The sequence below is a fragment of the Heteronotia binoei genome, chromosome 3 (assembly GCF_032191835.1).
Source record: "Heteronotia binoei isolate CCM8104 ecotype False Entrance Well chromosome 3, APGP_CSIRO_Hbin_v1, whole genome shotgun sequence".
Taxonomy (NCBI): Eukaryota; Metazoa; Chordata; class Lepidosauria; order Squamata; family Gekkonidae; genus Heteronotia; species Heteronotia binoei.
This window is the reverse complement of record NC_083225.1, coordinates 189,490,213-189,508,524: the sequence shown is the minus strand read 5'-3', so window position 1 is coordinate 189,508,524 and position 18,312 is coordinate 189,490,213. Positions and strand designations below refer to the sequence as shown.

Sequence of the window (18,312 nt, the reverse complement as noted above, 5' to 3'; positions counted from 1 at the left end):
TCTACTCAGACTGGCAGCAGCTCTCCAGGTTCTCAAGCTGAGGTTTTTCACACCTACTTGCCTGCACCCTTTTTTTAGTTGGAGATGCCGGGGATTGAACCTGGGACCTTCTGCTTCCCAAGCAGATAGTCTACCACTGAGCCACCATCCTTCCCCTAATGGTGTGGAGTAATCTGCTCAAAAAGTTTCACTTTCGTTTTTACTTCTTGCCCCTCCCTCCTCACACACTTAAGTTTCTTCTTGTGCAGGTCTGTTCCACTCCAAGCAATCTTTTCCTATGCATTGAACTTTTTGTAACTTAGCACTTAAGGGGTTGATTCTGTGTACATAGGTTTGTAGAACAATGAGATTAAGGTCTTTTTCTCAACTCTGTCCATTTTATAACATTTTTGCTGTGTAGAAGAGGCGTGTTGATCTCTGCAGACACAAATTGCAGTTGTGAGAACTGCAAAACCAGGCATCTGTGTTTCGTGATTATATCTTGTAGACAGAGAAACTGCCCAATAATCTTACAGAAACCTCTGGAAGAGCATGACATTGTGAATGGATTAATAGAATTTCTTACCAAAAAATTAAAAACTCATCCTTATTTCATGATGGAATAACCTTTGGATGATAATATATTTTCCTCAAAAAGCATTTTATTTAAAAAATCCAATTTTTTTTTTAAATCATCGATTTTTATCCACTCTGGAAGCCGCTCTGAGACTCCTTCGGGTAGCGAAGTGCAGGGTATAAATCCAGTCTCTTCTCTTCTTCAATGAGAAGATGGGAGGCATGTTGCAAAGTAGGAACGCAGAGGTACAATGCGCATGGTGCGCCGTTCCTTTGCATCCCGAGTTTCTTCTTCACAGCACCCATCCCAACTTCTGACCTGGGTTCTAAGGACTCAGAAGTTGCTATTCCAGCTCGCATCTGATGAAGGGAGCTTTCATCCTCGAAAGTTTATACCTCAAAGGACTAGTTCAGAGATGGCCAAACTTGCTTAACGTAACAGCCACATAGAATAAATGTCAGATGTTTGAGAGCCACAGGAAGGAAGGAAGGAAGGAAGGAAGGAAGGAAGGAAGGAAGGAAGGAAGGAAGGAGAAGACTATATTGGATTTATATTCCGCCCTATACTCTGAATCTCAGAGTCTCAGGGCGGCTCACGGTCTCATTTATTTTCCTCCCCCACAACAGACACCCTGTGAGGTAGGTGGGGCTGAGAGAGCTTTCACAGAAGCTGCACTTTCAAGGACAGTTCTGCCAGAGCTATGGCTGACGCAAGGCCATGCTAGCAGGTGCAAGTGGAGTAGTGGGGAATCAAACCCGTTTCTCCCAGATAAGAGAGCTATGGCTGACCCAAGGCCATTCCAGCAGCTGCAAGTGGAGGAGTCGGGAATCAAACCTGGTTCTCCCAGATAAGAGTCCGCACACTTCACCACGACACCAAACTGGCTCTCGGAGGAAGGAAGGCAGGCATATAGATGGGGTGGGGGGAAGGAGAGGTGGAAAGAAAGCAAATTTAATTTTAAATACATCCTCCAAGCCTCCAGCTAGCTTGGCTCGGAGAAGTGATTGAAAGAGACAAATGCCTCCTCCAAGCCGACTGCCAGGGCGGTGGGTGGTGGGGACTTCAAGAGCCACACAATATGTGTGGGAGAGCCACATGTGGCACCCACACCACAGTTTGGCCACCCCTGGTCTAGTTACTTTCTAAGGTGCTACTGGACTTGAATCTAGGTTTTATACTGCAAACCAACATGGCTACACTCTGAACCTAGGGGTGTCGAATTCATTTGTTATGAGGGCCGGATCTTGACCTTGTTGGGCCGGGCCACGTGTGCCATAAAATGTAATGCCAGGTCAGGGAGATATTAGCTTTATAAAGGACGCAGACAAACACACCCACTCAGCCTAATCCACCTCACTGGCTTGCTGAGCCTCAGCCAAGAGAAGGAAGAGAGACTTGGCTCAGTAGCTCTGCTGCGCAATTGAGAGAGCCTGGCAAAGCTAGCTCTCCTTCCCCCACTTCCTCCCCAAGGGGGGAACTTTGCTCTGTTGCTCCTGTGCGATTGAGCAAGCCTGGCAAAGCAGGTTATGATGCAGAAGGAAGCGAGAGAGGGAGATGGAAGCGGATGACAGTGAGTTGCTCACAGGCCTGATAGGAGCCCTCTGGGGGCCTGGTCCAGCCCACGGGCCACATATTTGACACCCCTGCTCTGAAACTGTCCTAGGGAAGACACTGAAGTCTAGCGGCGCGAGCGTGACATGCCACTGAGTCGCTTCCAATTTACCGCACCCCTACGAATGAACAGCCTCCAAAACGTCCTATCGTTAGCAGCCTTGTCTTTTCCAGCGACTCTTGCCTTCTTTGCCACTGTGGCTTAGGGGAAGTTGAAGCTACTACGCACATAATTCTTAGGTGTTCCTGGTATAAAGAGGCCCGTGTGAAATATATAGAGCTTATATTAAGGGCAAATTCTGGGGTGCCGGGATCAGAATGTCTTAAGCCCAGGCTTTCGGATGAAAACCAGCTCAGTTCCAAAACTGTTGCCAAGTTCTGCACTGCTTGCTACAGCATCCGAAAGACTCGTTTTGCCGCTTCTCGGTTTTAAGATTTTCTGTTTTAACTTGCGTCTTGATGTAATCCCTTATACTGAACATATTAAGAAAATCGTCCATCCTAATAGATTTTATCTTCTGTGTCGAAGCTTTTATATTCTTGGGTTTTTTTACTTGGTCTGTAACTGTAAATATACTGACCGACTGACTTTCTGCAGTTTTTATTATAAGAACATAAGAGAAGCCATGTTGGATCAGGCCAATGGCCCATCCAGTCCAACACTCTGGGTCACATAAGAACCTCAGAGAAGCCATGTTGGATCAGGCCAATGGCCCATCCAGTCCAACATTCTGTGTCACATAAGAACATAAGAGAAGCCAGGTTGGATCAGGCCAATGGCCCATCCAGTCCAACATTCTGTGTCACATAAGAACATAAGAGAAGCCATGTTGGATCAGGCCAACGGCCCATCCAGTCCAACACTCTGTGTCACACAGTGGCAAAAAATTTTATATATACACACACACTGTGGCTAATAGCCACTGATGGACCTGTGCTCCATATTTTTATCTAAACCCCTCTTGAAGGTGGCTATGCTTGTGGCCGCCACCACCTCCTGTGGCAGTGAATTCCACATGTTAATCACCCTTTGGGTGAAGAAGTACTCCCTTTTATCCGTTTTAACCTGGCTGCTCAGCAATTTCATCGAATGCCCACGAGTTCTTGTATTGTGAGAAAGGGAGAAAAGTACTTCTTTCTCTACTTTCTCCATCCCATGCATCATCTTGTAAACCTCTATCGTGTCACCCCGCAGTCGACGTTTCTCCAAGCTAAAGAGCCCAAGCGTTTCAACCTTTCTTCATAGGGAAAGTGCTCCAGCCCTTTAATCATTCTAGTTGCCCTTTTCTGGACTTTCTCCAATGCTATATGCTATTATGGCCCACAGGCTATTCAGAAGTGCGGAGTGGGAGGGAGGGAGGACACCTGCTTTCAGAAAATTGATTACGTATGTAAAATCTCAGCATACATCTTTTAAAAAGTATTTTAAGGGTTAGAATTCAAGCTTCTTGGGGTCTCCAACGTGGTAATCGTGGGAAATGCCGGCACCTTTTTTTGGAGCATGCCAATTTGTTTTAAGAAGTGGGAGGAGCCAGGTAGAGCTTTTGGCCAGCAAGGCTTTTGATTGGCCAGTGGAGATTTGATTGACCATGCAGATTTCCCTAAATACTGCTTTGACAGCAGCTGCCACCACAGCTAAGGATCTACACTTGTTACTGAAGTTACGCTACGGCAATCGTTTTGCAGTTGGATCGACCTCCGATGGCAGTCATTTTGAGGAAGCCATTTTTGTTATGGCGCCCACCACGCAGGGTCAGAATTTCAAATGTCTCTGCAGGCTCTGAGCGCCGCTCAGTTATTTGAGCTTCTAGGGAATATTTGGGCTTGATTTGGTATAGAACTCACGGGCTTTTATCCAGGGGTACTGAGTTTGATTCCCCACTTCTCCACAGGCCCCTGCTGATTGTGACCTTGGGTCAGCCATAAGTTCTCTCGATATACTACAAGACAAATCACCGGTAAAAAAAATACCACCTTCACACTTACAAGCATCCTCGTTACAATCTTTGTTTATCAGGTTGCCGCCGTTCCTTTCCCAAACCACGGACTCGTGGTTTGGGTGGAGCCCAAAGTGTTCGGCTCCTTTAGGATAGAGGCACGAAACCGTGGGGAATCCTGGGGAATACGGTTCCTTATTCTCTCAGTTGGAATTTCACAGCCGGACGCTTTAGGCTGCACCCAAACCGCGGACTCGTGAACCGGAAAAAAGAACGGCAGCTGCCTGATAAACAAAGATTGTTAAGAGGACACCTGGGGGAGAAAGAGGACACTTTGTGCTTTGGCTTTGTGCTTCAGCCATAAGTAGCTGCATTATTCATATTTATACTTGCCTGTAAATTGCACCAAATAGAACCCATGTCTGCACTGTAAGTGCAAAGGTGGCATTTTTTTACCGGTGATTTGTCTTGTAGTATATTTGTGATTACATCAGTACCTGTGATATATCATTACAAGTTCTCTCAGAGGTGTTCTACTCAAGAGCAGTTTCTGTCAGAGCTCTCTCAACCCCACCTGCCTCACAAAGGTGTCTGTTGTGGGGAGAAGGGAAAGGAGATTGTAAGCCACTCTGAGACTCCTTCAGGTAGCGGAGGGCAGGGTATAAATCCAGTCATCTCCTCCTCCTCTTTCTTCCCCTTCTTCCTCTTCTTCTTGTCTTTTCGGCAATCCTCGGTGTCTATAAAACTCTCCTCCGGCACCAAATTTCAGTGGAATTGACTTTCTTCCTGTCAGTTTCTTCATTGTCCAATTACATGGTAACGAGAGAATACTGTGGTATGAATCATCATAGTATCAAAGATTTCAGGTTTTCACGGCTGGTAACATCATTAGGGTTTGTAGAATCTTTCGGGCTCAAGTGCTGTGTTCTACTGGAGAAAGTTTTCCTTCCAGACGTTTCGTTCTCAGCTGCGGAGAACATCCTCAGTGGCGTTGCAGCCGGAGCAGGCGCGCTGACCTTCTTGGCTGCTGTGCATTGAGTGAGGCCAGGGCTGCTGGAGAGCTGCTATTTCTAGGCTGGAATTTCTAGCTCTCCAGCAGCCCTGGCCTCACTCAATGCACAGCAGCCAAGAAGGTCAGAGCGCCTGCTCCGGCTGCAACGCCACTGAGGATGTTCTCCGCAGCTGAGAACGAAACGTCTGGAAGGAAAACTTTCTCCAGTAGAACACGGCACTTGAGCCCGAAAGATTCTACAAACCCTAATCATCATAGTCTTGGTCGCCAGTGATTTTTTTCTAGCTCCTTTTTGGCTACTGGTCCCAGTCTCGACCGCCTTCTAATATCTTGGTTGCCCTCTCCCTTTTGGCTCACGATGGCGCCACGGAATAGACAAGCTTGATATAATATAGTGCAGGGGTATCAAACCCATTTGTTGTGAGGGCCAGATCTAACATAAATGAGCTCTTGAGGGGCTGAGCCATGTCGGTCCGGACCATGTGTGTACCTATTTAAGATTAGGTAGCAGACAAACACACACACACATAAATATTTTAAAACTTAAAACATGCCTAAAACGTTAGCACTGATTGGTCTTAAGGGTGCTCTCTTTGTATTTCTCCCATGGGATCCGGGGAACTGGGCAAAGGAAGCTCTGGTCTTTCCTTCCTTCCCCAGGGACTAGGAGGGGCGGGGTTCAGTCATTTGAAGGAAGAGAGGTTTGGCTCAGTAGCTCTGCTGTGTGATTGAGAGAGCCTGGCAAAGCAAGCTCTCTCTTCACCCCTTCCTCCCCAAGGGAGGAGCCTCAGCCAATGGAGAAAATAGAGGCTTTGCTCTGTAGCTCTTGTGTAATTGAGCAAGCCTTGCAAAGCAAGCTGTGATGCAGAGGGAAGCAAGAGAGAGGGTATAATATAGTGGGTTCTATGCATTGAAGAGGCGAGATGGTCGTGATAAACAGCTCTTTATTAGAAACAGCATGGTAAGCGGCTGCACTACAAAGACTGGAGAACTGGGCCAACGGGGCCCGCTATATTCAACACTGGGTTCCCACGCAAGCACGTTATAGGGTCATTTGAACCAGCCGGGGGTCCCTGATTGGTGCAGGGCAGCAGGGGTTTGGATCTTGCTGCCCATTGTTCCTGAGTCCCCAAGCTCCGTTCGTATGGCTCCAATGAGCAAGGGAGGAACGCCTAAACAGTCTTCACTTGAGTCCAGTACACACAACAGAGGGAGAAGGAAGCCGATGACGGCCAGTTGCTCGGGGGCCTGATAGGAGCCATCCGGGGGCCTGATTCAGCCCCCCGGGCTGCATGTTTGACACCCCTGCCCTAGGGTGCTGGCCTTCTGGGAGTACTGAATTGGGTGCCCCGTGTGTCTCGGTGATGTTGTCAAGTGAAGGGGTGGGGGGCGCCCTTGCCTAGGGTGCCAGTAGGTCTAAGGCCAGCCCTGCTGATGAAAGGATAATAACTCAGTGTTTGGGAGTAGCTGGAGAAAGGGAATTGTTGGGAAAGGGATTATAAACCCGCAAGCATCCTCCCGCCCTTTTGTAAACCCATGGAAGACCGGAGGTGCAATTTAATAGTGCCTCTGCCCACCACCTACTGATAAATTAAAGTTTTGCGCCACGTTTACGGAGATTGCAACCTAGAGGCCTGAAGATGAGTACCGGAAGCATCTTTGGCTTCCTCCTAAGCCTGGTGAAGAATTCTGCAGAACTCGAAAGGTTGCTTAGGGGTGTGGTTGTAGTGGTTAAGAGCGTCAGACTAGCATTGGGAAGACCCAGGTTCGAATCCTTGCCTGTGCTATGGAAGCTCACTGGGTGACGTCGGGCCAGTCAGTACTCTTTCGGCCTAGCCTACCTCACAGGGTTGCTGCAAAGATAAAATGGTAGGGCGAATGATGGACGCCTGTTTGGGTTCCTATTGGGGACAAAGGGAAAGAAAGAAAGACAGAAAGAGAGAGAGAGAAAGAGTGAAAGAAAGAGAGAGAGAGAGAGAGAGAGAGAAAGAAAAAAGAGAGAAACAGAGAAAGAGTGAGAGGAAGAGAGAGAAAGAAAGAGAAAGAAAAGAGAGAGAGAGAAGGAAAGAAAGAAAGAAACAGAGAGACAAAGAGTGAAAGAGAGAGAGAAAGAAAGAGAGAGAGAAAGAGAGAGAGAAAGAAAGAGAGAGAGAAAGAAAAAAGAGAAACAGAGAAAGAGTGAGAGGAAGAGAGAGAGAGAGAAAGAAAGAGAGAAAGAAGAAAGAGGAAGAAAGAGAGGAAGAAAGAAAGAAAGAAGCTGTTTTGTGTTTCGGTTGAGCTTTATAACAATCGCTGGCAGGTGCCGGATCGCACATTTATTATTATTATCTGTTTTATTTGGAATATTTTTGTGCCTCATTTTCAACCGGTCGGAGTCCCTAAGGCGGCCATGATAGTATTAAAAACAGCACTTAAAATGATAAAATAATTCCGTATAAACACATTAACATGACAACACCAGAACCAGGGAGGAGGCCCGGATCTTTTATTGGGGGTATTACTTTGTTGGTCATAAAGGTGTCACTGGACTCTGTTGCTTCAGACCAGGGGTGGCCAAACTGTGGCTTGGGAGAATGCATTTTAAAGTTTACGTTGCTTTCTTTCAAACTCTCCCCCTCCCCCAACTATTTCCTTCCTTCCTTCCTTCCTTCCTTCCTTCCTTCCTTCCTTCCTTCCTTCCTTCCTTCCTTCCTTCCTTCCTTCCTTCCTTCCTTCCTTCCTTCCTCCCTCCCTCCCTCCCTCCCTCCCTCCCTCCCTCCCTCAAATCTGACATTCACGTCTTGCGGCTCTCACTTGCGGTTCTCAAACAGCTGATGTCTATTCTGTGTGGCTCTCATGTTAAGCAACTTTGGCCACCCCTGCTTCAGACCAACACGGCTACTTACCTGGATCTAGAAGAAGATTGGATTTGTAATCCGCCCTTCACTCTGAATCTCAGAGCGGCTCACAATCCTCCTTTCCCTCCCTCCTGTGAGGTGTGGCGGGGGCTGAGAGAGCTCTCCCAGAAGCTGCCCTTTCAAGGACAGCTCTGCGAGAGCTATGGCTGACCCAAGACCATTCCAGCAGTTGCAAGTGGAAGAGTGGGGAATCAAACCCGGTTCTCCCAGATAAGAGACTGCACACTTAATCACTCCACCAAACCGGCTCTCTATCTCCTTATCCCTAGACAATCTGCGAGGACCAGAAGCTCCAAGCATTTGGGTGGAATCAGGGGAAAGACAGGACTATGGAATAGCTCTGATGTCATACAGCAGTTCTAAAGAGAAGCATTGCCCTTAAAAAGTGGTCTGAAGACCTTTTCTGTTTTGTGGTTAAAATTCCCTCAACAACATAATATTGCTTTACTAAAAAGGTAATGGAAAGGTCCCCTGTGCAAGCACCAGTCGTTCCCAACTCTGGGGGGGACGTTGCTTTCACAATGTTTTCATGGCAGACTTTTAACGGGGTGGTTTGCCATTGCCTTCCCCAGTCCTCTACACTTCCCCCCCAGCAAGCTGGGGACTCATTTGACCGACCTCGGAAGGATGGAAGGCTGAGTCAACTTGGAGCCGGCTACCTGAACCGGCTTCCGCCGGGATCGAACTCAGTCGTGAGCAGAGAGTTCAGACTGCGGCACTGCAGCTTTACCACTCTGCGCCACGGGGCTCTTCTTGCTTTATTAACCAACTTTAAAAGAAAAATCACCGAAAGTCCCTTGGTCTGCACGGAACCTCTTATAGCCAAAAGTGATTTCGCCCTCTTTCAGACGCAGTGGAACGGAGTCAGGGGCTCTAACTGAAAGGCCAAAACGGTGCTTTGCGCACTGGCTTCTTATTTTTCTTCTGCCAGTGGCAGGGCTGCCGTGGGCAGGACAATGCCGCCTCTTGTATTCCCTCACACACAGAGTCATTTGCTTCAAACAGGCGTGCTTGGCTGCTCTCACTCCTTTTCCTATCTCTGTTGTAATAGCATTTGTTGCAATAGCAATCCGATTCACTTTGCAAATCCATCTGGGAAAGTGTCTTCCAACTGTTAGAAGAACCGACTGGCGATGGCTCCAAGACTACAAACACCGTAGAGCAAGCTAGATAGCTAGGAAAATATCAGTCTCCTTCCTGTCGGGTTCTGCTGTCACTCACTCTCTTTAATGGGCAGAATGTACATAAGAACATAAGAGAAGCCATGTTGGATCAGGCCAATGGCCCATCTAGTCCAACACTCTGTGTCACATAAGAACATAAGAGAAGCCCTGTTGGATCAGGCCAATGGCCCATCTAGTCCAACACTCTGTGTCACATAAGAACATAAGAGAAGCCATGTTGGATCAGGCCAATGGCCCATCCAGTCCAACACTCTGTGTCACATAAGAACATAAGAGAAGCCATGTTGGATCAGGCCAATGGCCCATCCAGTCCAACACTCTGTGTCACATAAGAACATAAGAGAAGCCCTGTTGGATCAGGCCAGTGGCCCATCCAGTGCAACACTCTGTGTCGCATAAGAACATAAGAGAAGCCCTGTTGGATCAGGCCAGTGCCCCATCCAGTGCAACACTCTGTGTCACATAAGAACATAAGAGAAGCCATGTTGGATCAGGCCAGTGCCCCATCCAGTGCAATACTCTGTGTCACATAAGAACATAAGAGAAGCCATGCTGGATCAGGCCAGTGGCCCATCCAGTCCAACACTCTGTGTCACATAAGAACATAAGAGAAGCCATGTTGGATCAGGCCAGTGGCCCATCCAGTCCAACACTCTGTGTCATATAAGAACATAAGAGAAGCCGTGTTGGATCAGGCTAGAGTCCCATCTAGTCCAACACTCTGTGTCACACAGTGCCCAAAATTTTTTAAATATATATATATACACACACACACACACACACACTCTGTGGCTAATAGCCACTGATGGACCTCTGCTCCATATTTTTATCTAAAACCCTGGCCATGCTTGTGGCCGCCACCACCTCCTGCGGCAGTGAATTCCACATGTTAATCACCCTTTGGGTGAAGAAGTACTTCCCTTTATCTGTTTTAACCTGTCTGCTCAGCAATTTCATCGAATGCCCACGAGTTCTTGTATTGTGAGAAAGGGAGAAAAGTACCTCTTTCTCTACTTTCTCCATCCCACGCATTATCTTGTAAACCTCTATCATGTCACCCCGCAGTCGACGTTTCTCCAAGCTAAAGAGCCCCAAGCATTTCAACCTTTCTTCATAGGGAAAGTGTTCCAGCCCTTTAATCATTCTAGTTGCCCTTTTCTGGACTTTCTCCAATGCTATAATATCCTTTTTGAGGTGCGGCAACCAGAACTGCACACAGTACTCCAAATGTATTCCAAATGTAACCTCAGGGAATTCCCTTCCTGTTTGTTGAGAGCCAGTTTGGTGTCGTGGTTAAGTGTGTGGACTCTTATCTGGGAGAACTGGGTTTGATTCCTCGCTCCTCCACTTGCAGCTGCTGGAATGGTCTTGGGTCAGCCAGAGCTCTCTTATCTGGGAGAACCGGGTTTGATTCCCCACTCCTCCACTTGCAGCTGCTGGAATGGCCTTGGGTCAGCCAGAGCTCTCGCAGGAGTTGTCCTTGAAAGGGCAGCTGCTGTGAGAGCCCTCTCAGCCCCACCCACCTCACAAGGTGTCCGTTGTGGGGGGAGAAGATATAGGAGATTGCAAGTCGCTCTGAGTCTCTAATTCAGAAAGAAGGGCCGGGTATAAATCTGCGTCATCATTGTCTTCTCTTCCTCTTCCTTCTTCCCTGCATGCATCAGGAGGAACAGCATGGTGTCTCTCCTCCTGAACTAAGCAGATGGCCTACTACAATCCAAAGCCATCCAGTTAGCTGGACTAGTTTAGACACTCTTTCTCTCCCCAATACTTATATGTTATGTTTTCTTTTAAATAAATCCACCAGTATTGGTTTCTTAACTTAAAATAATTTGTGAGATAGTGTGGTAACTATTAGACTAGGCCACGCTGCTGCGCTCAAGCTCCGAAGAGCACCCTGCTAAGAGAAGGGAAAGTTGGCTGCCTGACCAGTCCAGCCATCCTAAACCAGGCCCAACACCAACCTGTGTGTTGGGACCTAGAAGTTGGAATACTGTGTACAGTTCTGGTCACTGCATCTCAAAAAGGATATTATAGCATTGGAAAAAGTGCAGAAAAGGGCAACTAGAATGATTCAAGGGCTGGAACACTTTCCCTAGGAAGGAAGGTTAAAACGCTTGGGGCTCATTAGCTTGGAGAAAAGTCGACTGCGGGGTGACATGAGAGAGGTTTACAAGATGATGCCTGGGATGGAGAAAGTAGGGAAAGAAGTACTTTTCTCCCTTTCTCACAATACAAGAACTTGTGGGCTTTTGATGAAATTGCTGAACAGTCAGGTTAAAACGGATAGAAGGAAGTACTTCTTCACCCAAAGGGTGATTAACATGTGGAATTCACTGCCATAGGAGGTGGTGGCAGCTACAATCATAGCCAGCTTTAAGGGGGGATTGGATAAACATATGGGGCAGAGGTCCATCAGTGGCTATTAGCCACAGCATTTTATTGGAACTGTCTGCAGCAGTGATGCTCTGTATTCTTGGTGCTTGGGGTGGGGGGCAAAGTGGAAGGGCTTCTAGCCCCACTGGTGGACCTCCTGATGGCATTTGGGGGTTTTTTGGCCACTGTGTGACACAGAGTGTTGGACTGGATGGGCTTCTCTTATGTTCTTATGTGACACATAGTGTTGGATTGGATGGGCCACTGGCCTGCTCCAACATGGCTTCTCTTATGTTCTTATGTGACACAGAGTGTTGGACTGGATGGGCCATTGGCCTGCTCCAACATGGCTTCTCTTATGTTAAGAACATAAGAACATAAGAGAAGCCATGTTGGATCAGGCCAACGGCCCATCAAGTCCAACACTCTGTGTCACACAGTGGCAAAAAATTTTATATACACACATACACTGTGGATAATAGCCACTGATGGACCTGTGCTCCATATTTTTATCTAAACCCTTCTTGAAGGTGGCTATACTTGTGGCCGCCACCACCTCCTGTGGCAGTGAATTCCACATGTTGATCATCCTTTGGGTGAAGAAGTACTTCCTTTTATCCGTTTTAACCTGTCTGCTCAGCAATTTCATCGAATGCCCACGAGTTCTTGTATTGTGAGAAAGGGAGAAAAGTACTTCTTTCTCTACTTTCTCCATCCCATGCATTATCTTGTAAACCTCTATCATGTCACCCCGCAGTCGACGTTTCTCCAAGCTAAAGAGTCCCAAGCGTTTCAACCTTTCTTCATAGGGAAAGTGCTCCAGCCCTTTACTCATTCTAGTTGCCCTTCTCTGGACTTTCTCCAATGCTGTAATGTCCTTTTTGAGTTGCGGCGACCAGAACTGCACACAGTAGTTCTGATCCAACATGGTCTTATGTGACACAGAGTGTTGGACTGGATGGGCCATTGGCCTGATCCAACATGGCTTCTCTTCTGTTCTTATGTGACACAGAATGTTGGACTGGAGGGGCCACTGGTCTGATCCAATGTGGCTTCTCTTCTGTTCTTATGTGACACAGAGTGTTGGACTGGATGGGCCATTGGCCTGATCCAGCATGGCTTCTCTGATGTTCTTATGTGACACAGAGTGTTGGCCTGGATGGGCCACTGGCCTGATCCATCGTTTCTTCTCTTCTGTTCTTATGTGACACAGAGTGTTGGCCTGGATGGGCCACTGGCCTGATCCAACATGGCTTCTCTGATGTTCTTATGTGACACAGAGTGTTGGACTGGATGGGCGACTTGCCTGATCCAACATGGCTTCTCTTATGTTCTTATGTGACACAGAGTGTTGGACTGGATGGGCCATTGGCTTGATCCAACATGGCTTCTTATGTTCTTAAGCAGGGGTGTCAAACTCATTTGTTATGAGGGCCAGATCTGATATAAATGAGACCTTGTTCGGCCGGGCTGTGTCAGGATGGGCTGGGCCGGGCCATGAGTATACCTATTTAAAATTAGGTAGCAGAGATATAAACTTTATAAATGACACAGACAAACACAATGAAATATATTTTTACAAACTTAAAATGCGCTTAAAACGTTAGCACTCGTTGGTCTTAAAGGTGCTTTCTTTGTATCTCTCCCATGGGATCCAAAGAACTGGGCAAAGGAAACTCTGGCTCTTTCCCCAGGAGGGGGAGGATCCTCAGCTAATAGAATGAAGAAAGACTTGGCTCAGTAGCTCTGCTGTGGGATTAAGAGAACCTGGAAAAACAAGCTCTGCCTTCCTCCCCAAGGGAGGAGGCTCAGCCAATGGTGAAAACAGAGGTTTTGCCCTGTAGCTCCTGTGCAATTGAGCAAGCCTGGCAAAGCAAGTTGTGATGCAGAAGGAAGCAAGAGAGAGGGAGAAGGAAGCAGACGACAGCCAGTTGCTCGGGGGCCTGAGAGGAGCCCTCCGGGGGCCTGATTCGGCCCCCCGGCTGCATGTTTGACACCCCTGTTCTTTTGAGTTCTCCATTGCAAAGCAGACCCCAGAGACGCTGCAACGGCTGCTGCTACCGCTTGCCAGTTCTGAAACATCTCCGCCAAAGCGGAGTGAAGCTGCCTTGTTGGCACAGCCTGGGCACGGTGCGAGAGCTCGCATTTTGCATGTGAAGCAAGCTTCGTGCAAACCGTTTCTTGTAGAAAGCAAATGGGAATTTGCACAGCCATTTGAATAACCGGTTTCGCTTACAATTGCTCAGTTTGGTACAGTTTTTATTATGGCCCACAGGCTATTCAGAAGCGTGGAGTGGGAGGGAGGGAGGACACCCGCTTTCAGAAAATTGATCACCTATGTAGAATCTCAGCATACATCTTTTAAAAAGTATTTTAAGGGTTAGAATTCAAGGAGCTTGGGGTCCCCAACGTGGTAACCGTGGGAAGCGCCGGCACCTTTTTTTGGGAGCATGCCGATTTGTTTTAGGAAGTGGGAGGAGCCAGGTAGAGCTTTTGGCCAGCAAGGCTTTTGATTGGCCAGTGGAGATTTGATTGGCCGTGCAGATTTGCTTAAATACTGCTTTGGCAGCAGCTGCCACCACACCTAAGGATCTACGCTGTGTTACTGAAGTTACGCTGCGGCAATCGTTTTGCGGTTGGCTCGACCTCCGGTGGCAGTCATTTTGAGTTAGCCATTTTTGTTGCGGCGCCCACCACGCTGGGTCAGAATTCCAAACGTCTCTGCAGGCTCAGGAAGGTTGGGGACTCCTGAGATACTGTATGTTAACCTGGCCTGTATTTTCACTAGAGACAACATAAACTTAGTCACAAGTACAGTAGTTAACGCCCACCAGTAAGAGAGCCAGTTTGGTGAAGTGGTTAAGTGCGCGTACTCTTATCGGGGAGAAACAGGTTTGATGCCCCACTCCTTCACTTGCAGCTGCTGGAACGGCCTTGAGTCAGCCATAGCTCTCACAGAGCTGTCCTTGAAAGGGCAGCTTTCGGGAGAGCTCTCTCAGCCCCCACCTCACAGGGGGTCTGCTGTGAAAGGGGAAGGTAAAGGAGATTGCAAACCGCTCTGAGACTCTGAGATTCAGAGTGAAAGGTGGGGTATAAATCCAATGTCGTCATCTTCTTCTACCAGTAAGCTTTTGAGTCCTCTGCTCAGATAACTCTTTTTTTAATCCACAAGCACAGCTTTAGGGCTGGAACATTTCTCAGCTTAATTTTCAACAGCTATGCAGAAAGTTAGATCCGCCACAGCCCTGCTAAGCCTCCGGTCTCAGTATCCCATATAGAGAAAATCATTAGTGGGCTAAAAATTAACAAAGTGCCAGAGGACGATTATATACCTGCTGATCGTTAATGGTTTTTAAAGATATATGGATTCCCCCTCTTAAACATTTACCGACTTGTAAAACGTTGCAGATTAACCATTGACTTACAAGGAACCCTTCCTCAGCTTCTGAAGTGTATACCTCTAGCTGTAGGAAAGACTAACCTCAAATGCATCAGAATGGAGAACCTGAGAGCGTATTTGCTGTCCTAGCCCAGCAGCCAGCAAGCTTTTTGGCATTGTGAGCCACAAGTCCAAATTTACTTGGCATGCCGAGTTGCTCTCTCTAAGCTGACTTAGTGTGAGCTAGCTCATGTTTTTTTAGACTCTGGCTCACACCTTTTCGCCTTAGCTCAGGAAAAATGGCCCCAGAGCAAACTAATTTATGTAGCACACCAATTTGGTGTAGTGGTTAAGTGTGTGGACTCTTATCTGGGAGAACCGGGTTTGATTCCCCACTCTTCCACTTGCACCTGCTGCAATGGCCTTGGGTCAGCCACAGCTCTGGCAGAGGTTGTCCTTGAAAGGGCAGCTGCTGTGAGAGCCCTCTCAGCCCCACCTACCTCACAGGGTGTCTGTTGTGGGGGGAGAAGACATGGGAGATTGTAAACTGCTCTCAGTCTCTGATTCAGAGAGAGGGCGGGGTATAAATCTGCAGTTCTTCTTCTTCTTCTAGCAGCTTACAACTTCGGTGCCAGTAGCTCACAAAGAAGAATTTTTGCTCACAAGACTCCACAGCTTAGCGGAAGGATTGCCCAAGGCTAGCTGGAAGCTATTATGGCCCCCAGGGCAAACGATGACCTTTGACACCCACCTCAGTCTTGGAGGACTCAGCAAGAGCCAGTTTGGTGTAGCGTTAAGCGGACTCTTATCTGGGAGAACCGGGTTTGATTCCCCACTCCTCCACTTGCAGCTGCTGGAATGGCCTTGGGTTAGCCAGAGCTCTCTTATCTGGGAGAACCGGGTTTGATTCCCCCCTCCTCAAATTGCAGCTGCTGGAATGCTTTCAGGAGGCTTTGCAACATAAGAACACAAGAGAAGCCATGTTGGAGCAGGCCAATGGCCCATCCATTCCAACACTCTGTGTCACATAAGAACATAAGAGAAGCCATGTTGGATCAGGCCAGAGGCCCATCCAGGCCAACACTCTGTGTCACATAAGAACATAAGAGAAGCCATGTTGGATCAGGCCAGTGGCCCATCCAGGCCAACACTCTGTGTCACATAAGAACATAAGAGAAGCCATGTTGGATCAGGCCAGTGGCCCATCCAGGCCAACACTCTGTGTCACATAAGAAAATAAGAGAAGCCATGTTGGATCAGGCCAATGGACCATCCAGTCCAACACTCTGTGTCACATAAGAACATAATAGAAGCCATGTTGGATCAGGCCAGTGGCCCATCCATGCCAACACTCTGTGTCACATAAGAACATAAGAGAAGCCATGTTGGATCAGGCCAGTGGCCCATCCAGTCCAACACTCTGTGTCACCTAAGAACATAAGAGAAGCCATGTTGGATCAGGCCAATGGCCCATCTAGGCCAACACTCTGTGTCACATAAGAACATAAGAGAAGCCATGTTGGGATCAGGCCAGTAGCCCATCCAGTCCAACACTATGTTTCACATAAGAACATAATAGAAGCCATGTTGCATCAGGCCAATGGCCCATCCAGTCCAACACTCTGTGTCACATAAGAACATAAGAGAAGCCATGTTGGATCAGGCCAGTGGCCCATCCAGTCCAGCACTTTGTGTCACATAAGAACATAAGAGAAGCCATGTTGGATCAGGCCCGTGGCCCATCCAGTCCAGCACTTTGTGTCACATAAGAACATAAGAGAAGCCATGTTGGATCAGGCCAGTGGCCCATCTAGTCCAACACTCTGTGTCACATAAGAACATAAGAGAAGCCATGTTGGATCAGGCCAATGGCCCATCTAGTCCAACACTCTGTGTCACATAAGAACATAAGAGAAGCCATGTTGGATCAGGCCAATGGCCCATCCAGTCCAACACTCTGTGTCACATAAGAACATAAGAGAAGCCATGTTGGATCAGGCCAATGGCCCATCTAGTCCAACACTCTGTGTCACATAAGAACATAAGAGAAGCCTTGTTGGATCAGGCCAGTGGCCCATCCAGTCCAGCACTCTGTGTCACATAAGAACATAAGAGAAGCCATGTTGGATCAGGCCCGTGGCCCATCCAGTCCAGCACTTTGTGTCACATAAGAACATAAGAGAAGCCATGTTGGATCAGGCCAGTGGCCCATCCAGTCCAACACTGTCATCAGTGGCCTGAAGACCAGGTGCCATCAGGAGGTCCACCGGTGGGGCCAGGACACTAGAAGCCCTCCCACTGCTGCTCCCCCCCGAGCACCAAAAATACAGAGCATCACTGCCGCAGACAGAGAGTTCCATCTATACCTTGTGGCTGATAGCCACCGATGGACCTGCTCTGTTGGGCTGTAGTAGAAGAACACAATTTGTGTCCACCTTAAAAATCAGTAAAAATTCAAGGGTGTGAGCTTGCAAGAGGCAAAATTCCCTATGTCACCCTCTCCCTGAAGAGCGGAACATAAGAAGAGCAGAACAAGTTTTGAGTCCAGTGGCACCTTTAGAGATTATTAAAGAGCCGTTTGAAGAGCTGACATCATTTGGTGTTTCCAGGATTCCTTTGTCGTCCTCGGTGCAATAGCTGGAATTCTCTTTTCTGTTCATTTTTTTCCGCCTCTGTGAAACAGCTGTGGAATTTGCCAGCCTAACTGCTGTAATAGCCAGTGTCCGATAACATTGTTTTCTTGAATAAGCTTTTCTTCTGTGAACAATGTAGCCACTGGGGTTTTGCAAAGGGGGTGGGGGAGTCGTGGTTCCAGCTACTGAACATTTTCCAGCAGTGGGAATTCCTAACGATGATGATAGAGCCACCCACCAAGGGAACTGCGGATGAAGCAGTGGCAAATTTAAGAACTTAAGAAAAAGAGCTGGTCATAGAATTATAGAGTTGTAACCTAGTCCAGCCCCATGCATGATGCAGGAAATTCACATATGCCTCCCCCTAAATTCACAGGATCAGCATTGGTCCCATCTAGTCCAGCGTCGTGTTTCACACGGTGGCCACCCAGTTCCTCTGGAAGTCCAACAACAGGGCGTAAAGGCTGAGGCCTTCACAAGAACGTAAGAAGAGCTCTGTTGGGTCATCTAGTCCAGCATCCTGTTTCACACAGTGGCCACCCAGTTCCTCTGGAAGTCCAACAACAGGGCATAAAGGCTGAGGCCTTCACAAGAACATAAGAAGAGCCCTGTTGCATCAGACTAGTGGTCCATCTAGTCCAGCTTCCTGTTTCACACAATGGCCGCCCAGTTCCTCTGGAAGTCCAACAACAGGGCATAAAGGCTGAGGCCTTCACAAGAACATAAG

At 47.8% G+C, this 18,312-nt stretch overlaps 1 protein-coding gene across 1 annotated transcript in view; it reads left to right on the top strand.

Moving 5' to 3' along the window:
* The window catches only part of ACER3 (alkaline ceramidase 3), an 83,169-nt gene that overhangs the window by 29,014 nt on the left and 35,843 nt on the right, over nt 1-18,312 (top strand). The gene's annotated exons all lie outside the window — the stretch shown is intronic.